The sequence below is a fragment of the Papio anubis genome, chromosome 10, assembly GCF_008728515.1.
Source record: "Papio anubis isolate 15944 chromosome 10, Panubis1.0, whole genome shotgun sequence".
Taxonomy (NCBI): Eukaryota; Metazoa; Chordata; class Mammalia; order Primates; family Cercopithecidae; genus Papio; species Papio anubis.
This window is the reverse complement of record NC_044985.1, coordinates 13,505,861-13,518,338: the sequence shown is the minus strand read 5'-3', so window position 1 is coordinate 13,518,338 and position 12,478 is coordinate 13,505,861. Positions and strand designations below refer to the sequence as shown.

The 12,478-nt window shown below is 34.5% G+C and overlaps 1 long non-coding RNA gene across 1 annotated transcript in view; it reads right to left on the bottom strand.

The window, feature by feature from the left end:
- Positions 1-6,155: 6,155 nt before the first annotated feature.
- LOC103877290 overlaps positions 6,156-12,478 on the bottom strand; it is a 61,278-nt gene continuing 54,955 nt past the window's right edge. Inside the window, exon 4 of the long non-coding RNA XR_004176485.1 lies at positions 6,156-8,577. This is a non-coding gene — a long non-coding RNA (uncharacterized LOC103877290). The remainder of the gene's footprint in view (positions 8,578-12,478) is intronic.

Sequence of the window (12,478 nt, the reverse complement as noted above, 5' to 3'; positions counted from 1 at the left end):
ATCTATGGTAGTGTTTTGCTTTGTGGTTGCCATGAGGCTTACAAAGGTATCTTAAAGATATAAATAGTTATTGTAACCAGATAACTTTGACAATTAAGAAGAAAAAAGAAACAAAAAAAACAAGAACTGAAATACTCTACACTGTAACTCTATCTCCCAACATTTTGATTTCTTATTGTCTGAATTTACATTTTTTATACTGCCTATCACTTAACAGGCTTCTGTAAATGTTATTCGTTTTGATAGATTTGTCTTTTAGTCTTCAGACTAGAGATATAAGTGGATTACACACAATTACAGTATTACAGTGTTCTGATTTTTTTTATGTACTTACTTTTATCAGTGAGTTTTACATCTTCAAATGTTTTCTTTTTCGACGTTAGTGTTCTTTTGATTCAGGTTGAAGAACTTCCTTTAGTATTTCTGTAAGACAGATCTAGTGATGATTTGTTCCCCCAGTTTTTGATTCTCTGGGAAAAAAAAATTCTCTCTCCATAATGTTTGAAGAAAACCCTTGCTGGTCATAGAGTTCTCAGTTGACAGATTTTCTTCAGCACTTTCAATATGTTTTCTCACTCCCTCCTTGCCTACATGGATTCCTCTGGGAAGTATGTGGCCAAAGAAAGCTGATCTCCTTTTATGTGTTATTTGCTTTATTTACTTTGCTGTCTTAGGATCCTCTCTTTCTTCTTGACCTTTGAGCATTTGATTATTATATACTTTGGATAGTCTACTTCTGTTGAATCTGTTTGGTGATGTCTAACCTTGCTGCGTCTAGATTTTTATATATTTTTCTAGGTTTGGAATATTTTATATTATCATATTTTGAATACGTTTTCTGCCTCTTGCTTTTTCTCACCTCCCTCTTGAACACTAATGACAGAGATTTACACTTTGATATTATTTTCTATACCTTGCCAGATTTTTTTTTATTATTTTTCCCTGACTGTATCTTTTCAAACAGCCTGTCTTTGAACTCACTGGTTCTTTCTTCTGCTTGAATCCATTCTCCTGTTGAGAGCCTCTAATGCATTTTTTATTCAGCAAATGTATTACTTAGTTCCAAGACTTCTGTTTGATTTGTATAAATTATTTTAATAGCTTTGTTAAATTTCCTCAATAAATTTTTCCATTGCATTTGTGTTATATTGAAGTTTGCTGACTTTCCTTAGAATTGCTATTTTGAATTTTTGATCTTGATGCTCACAAATCACAATCTCCTTAGGGTTCATCACTGCCACCTCATTTTGTCCATTGGGGTGATCATGGGTTTCTGTTTGCTGTTATGTATATCTATTGCTTCACATTGAATAATTAGTTATTCCAGCCTTTGCTGTCTGGCTTGTTTTGGTGTTTCTAGGGCATAGTTGCTTAGAGGTCTTTGCAGTTGCCTTTTGAGTCCCCTTAATCCTAGATCACTGCTTCTTTTCAGCACTAGCTGGTGCCTTAAGCCCAAATTTGCCTCAGCTCTCATAAACATTCAGAGCACTCCCCATCCTTAACTGGAGCAGGAGTGGGCAAAGGGGATAGCCCAGGTGTGTAAGATGGCTGGCTAGGGGTTCATGCATAGAAGACTCATGAGTGTGCCTCCTACAGCATGGTGCTGCTTAATATGTACTTTGATTTTCCATCTCCTTTGACTGAAATAAACAGCACAGTTTGTCAGAGGCTGAGTTTCTAGTCCCACCTCCCCTCTTTGCCTAGAAATCCTCTCAGGACTTTTTCTTTCTAAAGGCGCCTGCAATGCTTTTCATGCATTAAGGCAGGTTCCTGCATGTGAACCCAAGATAGTGTGAAAGCTAGATGTCTGCCTCAATCTCACTTTTTCCAGTAAAACAACTCTGAGTCCAGTGGGAATTTCCTGCATGTGGTGCTTGGCAGATTGGGGAAGGCTTTACTTGGATAGAGAAGGTCATTTGTTTTACCATCTTCTCAGAGTCTTTCAATTTTTGGTGTGCTTAGGGATTGTCTGAGTGTTTCATTTGAGTTTTAGATATTGCTGGGTGATAAGCTTGGTACCATGTTTTTTCATTTTGTTTTGTTTTCTGTAAGGACCATGAACTCAGATTGATTCTACTATGCCATTCTGCGGACATCACTTTCACTCTTGACTTTTATCATAATGGGTTAATTCTGCCTATTTGTTAACTTTATGTCAATAAAATCATATAATGTGTAACACTATTTAACAACTCATTATTTCAACATTATGTTTAGAGGGTTAATTAATGTTTTCATATTACTATTAGTTTGCATTTTTGTTGCTGTTTAGTATTCCATGGTATAAACTGAAATGTATTTATTTTACTATAGGTGGAAATTTGAATTGTTTCTAATTATGATTAATTGTGCTTTTGTGAATATATTTGTGTGTGGCCTTTGTTGTACACATTTACATATTTCTGTTATGTGGGAAGAAATACTGGGTAATAGGGTTTGTTTATACTCTGGTGTAAGTAGCTACTGCCACACAATTTTCCAAAATGGTTGAATCAACTTAAAATCCCATCAGCAATGTAGGATAGTTCTAGTTATTACACATCCTAAATCAATACTTACTATTACTGCTCCCAAATAAAAAAAAAGAGAGAATTTCATATCTTCTTTTCAATGCTTAATAGGGGTGATAATATTGGGCCTCTCTGTGTGTTTCTTGATTACAGAGGTAAAACTGCCAACATCAACCTTTAGGAATGATGTTTTCCCCAAGTTTGTTATAATCTTTGCCAGAATAAGGCAATTATGTTTTATTGTTAGACATCAATAACTTTTATTGTGGTGAATATTATCATTTGTATATATTTTTCTATCTGGACATAATTATTTTTAATTTCTTTTTTCAACTAATATAATAAAATGCCTTTAATTTTAATTCTTAATCTACTCTTACACTATGATTTCCCATTGTATTTTATTTTCTTTTATAGCAATACACATAGTGTTACATATTCTAAGGCCATGCTATGATGTACACATAAATTTGTCATAGCTATCTTCCTTGTGGCTTGACTCTTATAGCATGATATATTATTTTCATTCATGCCCTTGAGCTAAACTCCATTTGTAATCATTTTAATTTCTTGGTAATAGATTGTTACATCATGTTTATTCTGAGAGAGAATCTCGCTCTGTTGCCAGGCTGGAGTGCAGTGGGGCATGATCTCGGCTCACCACAACTTCCACCTCCTGGGTTCAAGCGATTCTCGTGCCTCAGCCTCCCAAGCAGCTGGGATTACAGGTGTGTACCACCACACCCAGTTAATTTTTGTATTATTAGTAGAGACAGGATTTCACCATGTTGGCGAGGATGGTCTCGATCTGCTGACCTCATGATTCACCTGCCTCAGCCTCCCAAAGGGCTGGGATTACAGGCATGAGCCACTGCACCCAGCCATCATGTTTATTCTTATACTTCCAAACTTCATGGGTTCTTACCTACTTTTCTTAGATTTAATAATTTAACTATGAGGTGCTTACATGTGGCTTTTATTACATTTATTTGACTTTTGTGTTGTAAAATGCTTTGAATTTGTGTATTTATGTCTATTGTTCATTTTTAAAACTTCTCAGTCACTATATCTTTACCTAATGGTTTGGCCCTATTGTCTCTTACCTCTCTTTCAGGGATTCTAATTATATATAAGTAAATTATCTTATCATTTTCCATATGTCTCTCACGCTCTTCTCCTCCTTCCTTGTTTCCTCTTTCCTCCTCTTCCTCCTTTCTTCAGTTGCTTGTACTCCAGCCAGGATAGTTTCTACTAAAGTTTCTTAATCCTTTCTTTAGTTGTTGCTCATTTGCTGTAAACCCAGATATTGAGTTATGGATTTCTGTTATTTTTTTAATTCCAAAGTTCTCTTTATTTTATAGGTTACACTTTATAAATCAGTTATCCTAGTTGTCACTTATTTACTTGTATATAATAATCAAAATTATAATGGTTTTTATATGTATTGCTTTCTTATATTTTTGAACCATTCTATGTAGTCATAAGTGATATGCAATACTGTAAATATTAAAGGCATAAAATTTGATTAAAGGATACAAAAATATACAATTTGACATGCACATGTATCTGTGAAAATACCCTAATTAAGAAAATCAGCATATTAATAATTCCTAAGTTTCTGAAGCCACCACTGACATGCTTTTTGACACTATAGATTTGCTTGCATATTCTAAAAATTTTATAAAAATGGAATTGTGAATAGTATACTGTTTTGTTATTTTTGACTCATATTTCGTTGTATGAATATACTAAAACATGCTTATCCATTTACCATACGGTGATCATTTGGGTTGTATAGACATTTGCACACAACTTTTGCTTTTGTGTTTATAATGAGCATTTGCCTTCTTTCCTCTTGGGCAAATATCTAGGATTGAAATTGTTTAATCATACAGTAGATAACATAGTTTGGATATTTGTCCCCTCCAAATCTCATGTTGAAATATGGACCCCAATGTTAGAGGTGGGCTGGGGTCGGAGGTGTTTGGGTTATGGAGGCAGATCTCTCAATAGAACAGCTTGCTGTCGTCACAGTGTTGAGTGGCTTCTTCCTCTATTTGTTCACATGCAAGCTGTCTGTTTTGAACAGTGTGGCATCCTTCCCCCATCTCTCTCTCTCACCTTTCCTTCCTCTTATCATGTGATCCCTAATCCTCTTCACCTTCCACCATGATCAAAAGTTTCCTGAAGCTCTCATCAGAAGCAGATACTAGCACCATGCCTATTTTACCATCTATAGGATTATAAGCTAAATAAACTTCCACTTTTGGTAAATTACCCAGTCTCATGTATTTCTTTACAGCAACAAAAATGGACTAAGACAGTAGATAAATATATAATATTTTAAGAAGATGCTAAATTATTTTTCAAAGTAATGGTAACATTCCTACTACATTCTCAACAGCAGTATATGAGCACTCCAGTTGCTCCACAGTCTTGCTCACTCTTTTTAATTTTAGCCAATCTAATAGCTATTTCCTTTTAACTTGCCATTGTCTAAGTACTAATAACTTTCAGCATCTTCTCATGTCCTTGCTTATTTGCCATCTATGTATCTTCTTTGGTGAAGTGCTTGTTCCAGTATTTTCCCCATTTCATTTGAAAACTATTAGAACTAAAATGAGGACTTTTGAAAACTTACGAATACAAGATCAATACATTCATTTTATCTCTACATATTAGCAGTATGCAATCAAATTTGAAATTTCAAAATCACATGATATCATAAAATACTCAATAATGATAAATCTGACAAAATATGTGCAAGATTCATGCACTGAAGAATAAAAAAACTACCATAAAGTTAAAAAAAATAAAAAGATATACCATGCTTGAGATTTGAAAGACTCAATATTTTCAATATATTGATTCCTTTCCAAACAGACATATAGATTAATATAATCCCAACCAAATGCAAGCAAGCTTTTTTTTTTTCTCAGAAATTAGCTGATTCTAAACTTCATCTAAAACTAAAAAGGGCTGAGAATACCTAGAATAACTTTGAAAAAGAGCAAATTGGAAAAACTAACACTAATGGATTTCAAGACTTATAAAGATACAATAGTTAATAGTATGGTTTTTATATATAAGTCAATGGAACAGAATAGAGAGCACAGAATAGATCTCCACATGTATGAACAACTGATTTTTCTCAGCAGCAGAAAGACACTTAATGGGGAAAGAGTGGTTTTTTCTTCAAGTGGTGCTCAAATATATGATGAGCTTTGATTTATATTGCATATCACATACAAAAATTATGCAAAATAGATTACAGATTTAAAATTCATACCTAAAACTATATAATCTCTGAAAGTTATTATAGGAAAAAATTATAATCTAGAATTAAGCAAAGATTCCTTAAATAATACACAAATAAAGCCAATAAAAATAAAATTGATACACTGAACTTCATTCTTTTATTTTATTCTTTAAAAGTTACTGTTATGTGAATAAAAGATAAGCCATTGATTAGTAGAAAATACTTCCAAATCATGTCTCTAATAAAAGATCTCTACGTAGAATATATAAAGCCCTTATCTTGCTATAATTCTACTATCTGGATCATCTGTAGGTTCCATTTCAGTGTCTATCTCTTGGTTTAAGGTCATCTGGTCTTGCCTACTGGCATATTTGGCGAAGTTTGGCAATTTTCATGGAATTCAATTATTGTATTTATAAACTTGCAGTAATTCTGTACTTTATTCTCTTCCTCCAGATAAAATTCACTTTTGTTTGGCAGGTAGTTACAGTAGAAACAATCAACACAATGCTAATTAAGAAATGAAATTGTCTGAGGGAAGATTTAAGCATATTTTGACTGCTTTTTTAAACTTTTGATTTGTTCTCTTTCCTAGGGTGTGGACTTCATCGCAGCTCAAAGTCTGGAATGTTAATCAAGTCTCCTCATTCCTAGTTAGCCCTGAACCCTAATTATTTTTTCACTCTAGTGACGTAATACTATAAAAAGTCTTACTCATATTTTTAGCTTTGAATTTGCCAGTTGGCTATCACCATTCGCAGGTTAAAAATCAACAAATATCTCAAATGCAAAAAGTGGTAGAGGATTCTGGACTCACCTAAATATGTCATTTTACCATCTGAGATATTGGTTCTTCAAATTCTGATTTTTTTTTTTTTTTTGGCTCCTCAAATGATGGTATCAAAGAGTTACTTTGTAAGATTAATTTTCTATAGCTTTCATAGTTGTTGACAACAAGGATATTGGTCTGATAGAAGCTACTCCGTCATTGATAGAAGTGGATTTATCTCTCCCAGGTAATTTAATAAAATAAAGTCATTAAATATAAGACAGAAAAATGCCATATAATTTTCTCCAAGGGTTCTGAGCCATTCATAGAGTCAATATCATCAATCTTTACCGTAACCTTGTCAACACTGGTAACTCATTAACTGTCCAAAGGTCACTCAACAAACCCATGAGAGGACTAGAAATAAAAGCTGAATGCTCAGATTAATCCCCAGAGCCACACAGACCACGGATGCCTGGTATGAAAATTAATCTTGATTTAGGAAGTACTAAGTAATTCTATCAGTGAGCTATCTGTCATTTTCTCAGCCTCATATCCTCTACAGAAAAAAGAAAAGGAGGAAATGAGATAATTTTGGTCTCAGTGTTTCAGTAAGATTAGTGATGTGTTATTTTAAAAATATTCTTATTTTTTCTGTTTATGATAGTAAAATTCAAAGGGTAAAAAATAATCTAATTTCTGATTATCCTTACCAGAAACTTGGATAAAATGACAACTTGATCCTGTAGTTGGTAGATCCTGTGTTAAAATGAGGTAGGAACCAATACACGATTTCAACCCTCCCACAAGAAGTAACCATTCAGTTATTTATTCAATAATTATTTATTCAATATAGACCATGCAAATGACATTATTTGTGCTAGTTGCATAGCAGTATACAAAACACAGATGTCCCCAAACACATAAAACATACATTCTCATAGAGAAGAGAGATAATAAATCAACATATAATGTACATGTCAAGAACTAATAAATAGTATAAAAAAGTAGTGCCAATATAGAAAGGAGCAGGAATGCTATTTTAAACAGGATGACCAGGGAAGGCCTTTCTGAGAAAGTAACTTTTGAACAGAGGCTTTCATGAAATTGGGGTTAGAAAACAACCTTGTAAATTCTGTGGAAGTACATTCCAGGCAGATGGAAGAGAAAGTGGAAGGACCGTAAAACAGAAAAGTTTTTTGAATACTTGAGGAAGAACACACAAGGCAACTATTGGAGTGTTGAGGGAAAATAAGGGGTTTGGAAATGAGACAGGATGGAGAAAACATAGCAAAACCAGGTATGAACTAAGGACCTGAGTGAGAACAAGAGTAGAGGAATAAGAGAAACACAGACACTAGTTAGGAAGCAGTAATCAAGGTGAGATAGTGGTGGTGTGAACTAAGATAGGGAGAGAGGAAGAGCTGAGAAGTGGAGGGACTTGGAGTAGATTTTCTTTGTAAAAATGTCAGGATTTTCTGATGAATTAGATGTAGAAAAAAGTGAGAAGCCAACGTTTTTGCAAATGAAAATGGTAGAGTCGTGGTACATATTATAGAGAAAAATAACACTGGAAGAAAGGTAGATCTGGGGAGAAAATCACCATCTTTTTATCCCAGATCCTTCACTGGCTTCAAAGTCATTAATAAAAAATGTGACAGCTAAAAATTCTTATCACCTATTAATTTGCTTCTCTGTCTCGTACCCTTTCATCTCTAATCTTCGAGACCAATTAGAGATTTAAAAGATATATTAAGTCATAAAAAAGTGGAAAAGGCAGGCCCTTGGATAAGGAAGCTAAGGATGTCTTGAACGAAAGGACAAATTTAAGCTCAATTGAAATCAAAGGTGCACTTTCCAGGTTGATGTGATGTATTGCAAGATGAATATTTCAAATCGATTGCTCAATCAGTGTTCAGTTTTTCTTCTGCAGCCTCAACATCTGCTTTTGAATAAGTACAAATAATGTCTTCATTCATTTTTATCCTCATATACTTTTCTTAACATCCTCACACCTCCAAAGCTTATCGGGCTAGGTGCTGAGAAAAGGAAACAGGATAAATGTGAGGATACTATTTTATTTCCACCTCTTAATTCTTTTGAGACGTGACATCAAATGTTAGAATGTCCCCTATGTAGATGATCATGAAAATTTTCCTACTTATGTATTTGTTATTCCCACTTATTATCTCTCCATCAACTGCCATTATCATAAGATTGGTTGGCCAGTGGCAAGCCAGAAAGGATGCCAAGTCTCTTAGGGGTTGTAACAAATCCTACAAGAGTCTATTCAATGGCAATATTGTCTCACTGTGCTTCTGTTTTCTTTGGCAACTCTATCAGGCAACATAACTCTGGAGATCTCCATGAAAAAAAACGCTATTGAAAAAGTGTCCCTGTGACCACAGTTGCCATGATGCATCTTCATAAAACGCACTACTTATTCATATCTCTGGTAGTTAATTCTGACAAAGCTCTCAAAATATATGGAAGCTGGTGTGCAGCTCATAGGCTAAAATATTAAAATTTTAATAGCCTTCCATGCATTCTCAAATACGAGCATGCTATATACTTTGATTTCCTTTGTAAGAGTAGCAATCTCTGAGCAATAATCTGCCATCTAATTTACATTGTTATAATGTATCACAGATAAGAAAATATTCTCCCTCAAGTCTATGTATCTTTCTCTTCTGAATTTTTTGAACTGTGTAAGGAGCTACGGATTTTATAAAATAATTGGGGCCAAAGAGAAGAACCTATACTATTTCTACACAATATCTAATTTTGCCACTAAAGAATTGTGAGGCATACTGCCATGACAGAATTCCCTATATTGGATCAGAAATATTCCTTAACTTTGCTCATTTATTCTACTAACCTGATTAATATGGAAGTCTTTTTAAATGTATAAATTTACACTGGCCACATTTTTCATTTATGCACTGTTCTTTTGAAAGTCCTAAATATGCCATCATAATATCTCTTAAAATGAAACCACCAATCTCCATTTGCCCTTAAAAATTGACAGGCTTTTCCACTTCCCATTTTCACTAAATACTTGTAATACCTTTGAATAGTGCATCTGGAATATAAACTATATCTCAAAACTGTACTATAGTTTAAATGTAAAAGTAAGGTGAAGTTGAAGTGATAATTCCAGTTAATATATAGATGTTTGCAGAAGAGTTAAATAGTCCTAGAAAACAACGTGGTCATTAACAGAGTGATGAGAGATAAATCTCAAAACATAGAATAAGGCTGGATTATGTAAGGTCCTAATCAATGTTGATGAAACTGTCAAGTTACTTTACATAGCACAAAGCCAGAAAGTCAGAAGAGATTAAGTTAATACGACATGTATTTCCTGGGGAGAGCAGCGGACTTCTGCCTCAGTAGGCCAGGTTTTGACCATTTTTACCTGGTTGGTGAGGTATCCTTTCTCTGTAAATAAGTATCTGTAAGAGTCAATAGGAAAGTGTGGTACAGCAAAAAGAGAGAAACTATGATATGTTCAATATATTACATATATATGTAATTGGGGGAAGGTTATGAAAAAATATTCATGCTATGTTGTGATGGTTGTGTTAGAGAATTATGAGTGCCCTAAGTAAAAAATAAAAAGTTACATCATCTTGTTCCCTGAAAGCATATGTAGTATACAGTCATTCACTTAGACCTGGTGATAGGCCAATTATTTTCTCTGCTCCTAAGAAACAGGTAGCTGCTAAGTCTGCTCAGACATTTGAAACATTTAAAAAAGAGACTCTACTAAGAGTAGTATTAAGCGTAGACAATATCTAATTACAATTTAATGAACAGGAAATCAAGAGATATGTTTGAAATCCTCTTCCAACTGATATCAACTTAGCATTTTTTCATCTTTCATTTATTGCTTTGTATGAATAGAATGTAATAATCAATGTAATGCCCCTGAAGCTAAGGGAGTCTCTCCTGATTATTGACCAAAAATTTTTCTAAAGGTAATGTGTCACTGCCTTTGTGATGTTGTTTTGTTTTACTATTACAAACAATCTTATTATTAGCCCACCTGAGAAAGACATAAGGATGGTATAAGAGCCAGAGCTATGAATTTACACATATAGATAAATTAAGAAGTATAAATTCAAATTTAGAGGCTATGCTAGAAACTTTACTCCCTGGGATTTTCTATCAAATATTTCAGCTCTAGCAGAAATACATACCATTTTAAAACTAATTAAGAAAATAGTATGGAGAATATAGCTGCCAATTTACCATAGGTGTATCATGTTCATTTTCTTTTATTTTCTAGAATCTAGGCATTGACAAGCTAGGTTGCATAGTATGATTGTATGTAGACATATTTTTATTACAAAATTCTCAGTGCTATGATCGGGTCATTGGTAAAATTTAGGTATTCTTAGTTTAGTCAATAACTTGTTAATTGTATTGAAATAGATAAAATACAATAATCAGCACAAATAAGAACCCATAAAAGTACCACACTGACCACAAGAATATTGAGAATGAAATTATTGAATCATATTTAATGCTTTGAGGGACGCAGCTCATGTAATATCCAGATTCTTGTTGGTAGGTACACAAGAAATGACGGACTAGCTTTGATAGAATACTCATGGTTTTGAGGCTTGACTCTTAAAAAAACCAACTGCCACTTTATAACATGTACAGAAAGTCAACTCTTCACGCCTCCCTTCCTATATCTGAAGGGAATGTGAGTGGGACTAGCCTTCTTCCCATTTGGAATTTACCACCAAACTTTCTGCCTTCCAATGACTTCATCCCACATTAAAAGTTGCCCTGGTGATTCATTTTCATCTAAATTCAGTGCTCTTAAAGATGGGCCCCTCCAAGAATGTGAAGACGTGGATCCATAAGATTCAAGCACGGCTGAAGCTCTGCTCTCCGATCATTCTTACGCAGGGCATATTTGTCCTTTCATTTCTGAAATAGGAAGTGAAGATCAGAAGACACACAAGCTTGTTCTCCCAGGAAGAGAGCTGGCACCCCCTCTCGCTTCCAGTGCTTACAGGACCCCTTCTCCAAACAGTGGTGATTTATTTGTCTTCTGCTGAAATAGGACGCATTTGCGGTGGCATAAATTAATCTCCTGGAGACTGAATGTTCTCCTCTTGCTTGATGGCATTGCTTCCTCTATTTCACAGTTATACTGTTCACAAACAGTTTAGGTGGTCTTCAATTTTATCAGTTTACCTTAGTTTCCGTTTTCTCTCTCTACTTCAGTTACGGGAAGTCATCATTCTAGATATTTCACTATATTGCGTTTCTACTGCCACTTATAAAATCCTCTCTTTCTTTGGAAGGAGGAGAGGATGAAGGGAAGGTAAAGAAAGTATGAAAGGTTTCATTCAATTATGAATTATCTATCTGTACAAACGGAAGTTTCTGTGTTTACTTTACAAAGTGTGACTATTAACCTTGCCAGAGACATTACATGGCTTGCTCAAAGAGTTATAAAAGAACGGGGAGGTGGCTGAACCACTGTTTAAAGCCGAATTTGATTCTTAAGTCCATGGTCTATTACATTCTCTTGTGATTTTGCGTTCTCTATGGACGCTAGAATATCATCTCACTAAAGGCTGGCAATTGGGACAGAGAACAAAAGTAACAAGTTTTATCATGTCCCAGTTCTGAACAACACTGGTTCTACACTTGACCATATCGGCCTACAAACTCTGATTTGAGAGTTATCAAAGGCATCCTTGAGGTGTCTTTGTGTCTTTTCTCTCCTATACCTCTTCTTATTTACACACAGACATATGACTCCCATCCCCTATACGTGTGGTCTGTAATCCAGGCTGATAATATTCCATCTCCCTGGCCATGATAATTGGTCCCCAGTGGGCTCTTGAGTCAAGCCAAGGTAATTAGAATACTACTCCAGGACATTTTTACTGGAATGGCAGGGAAGGAAACACC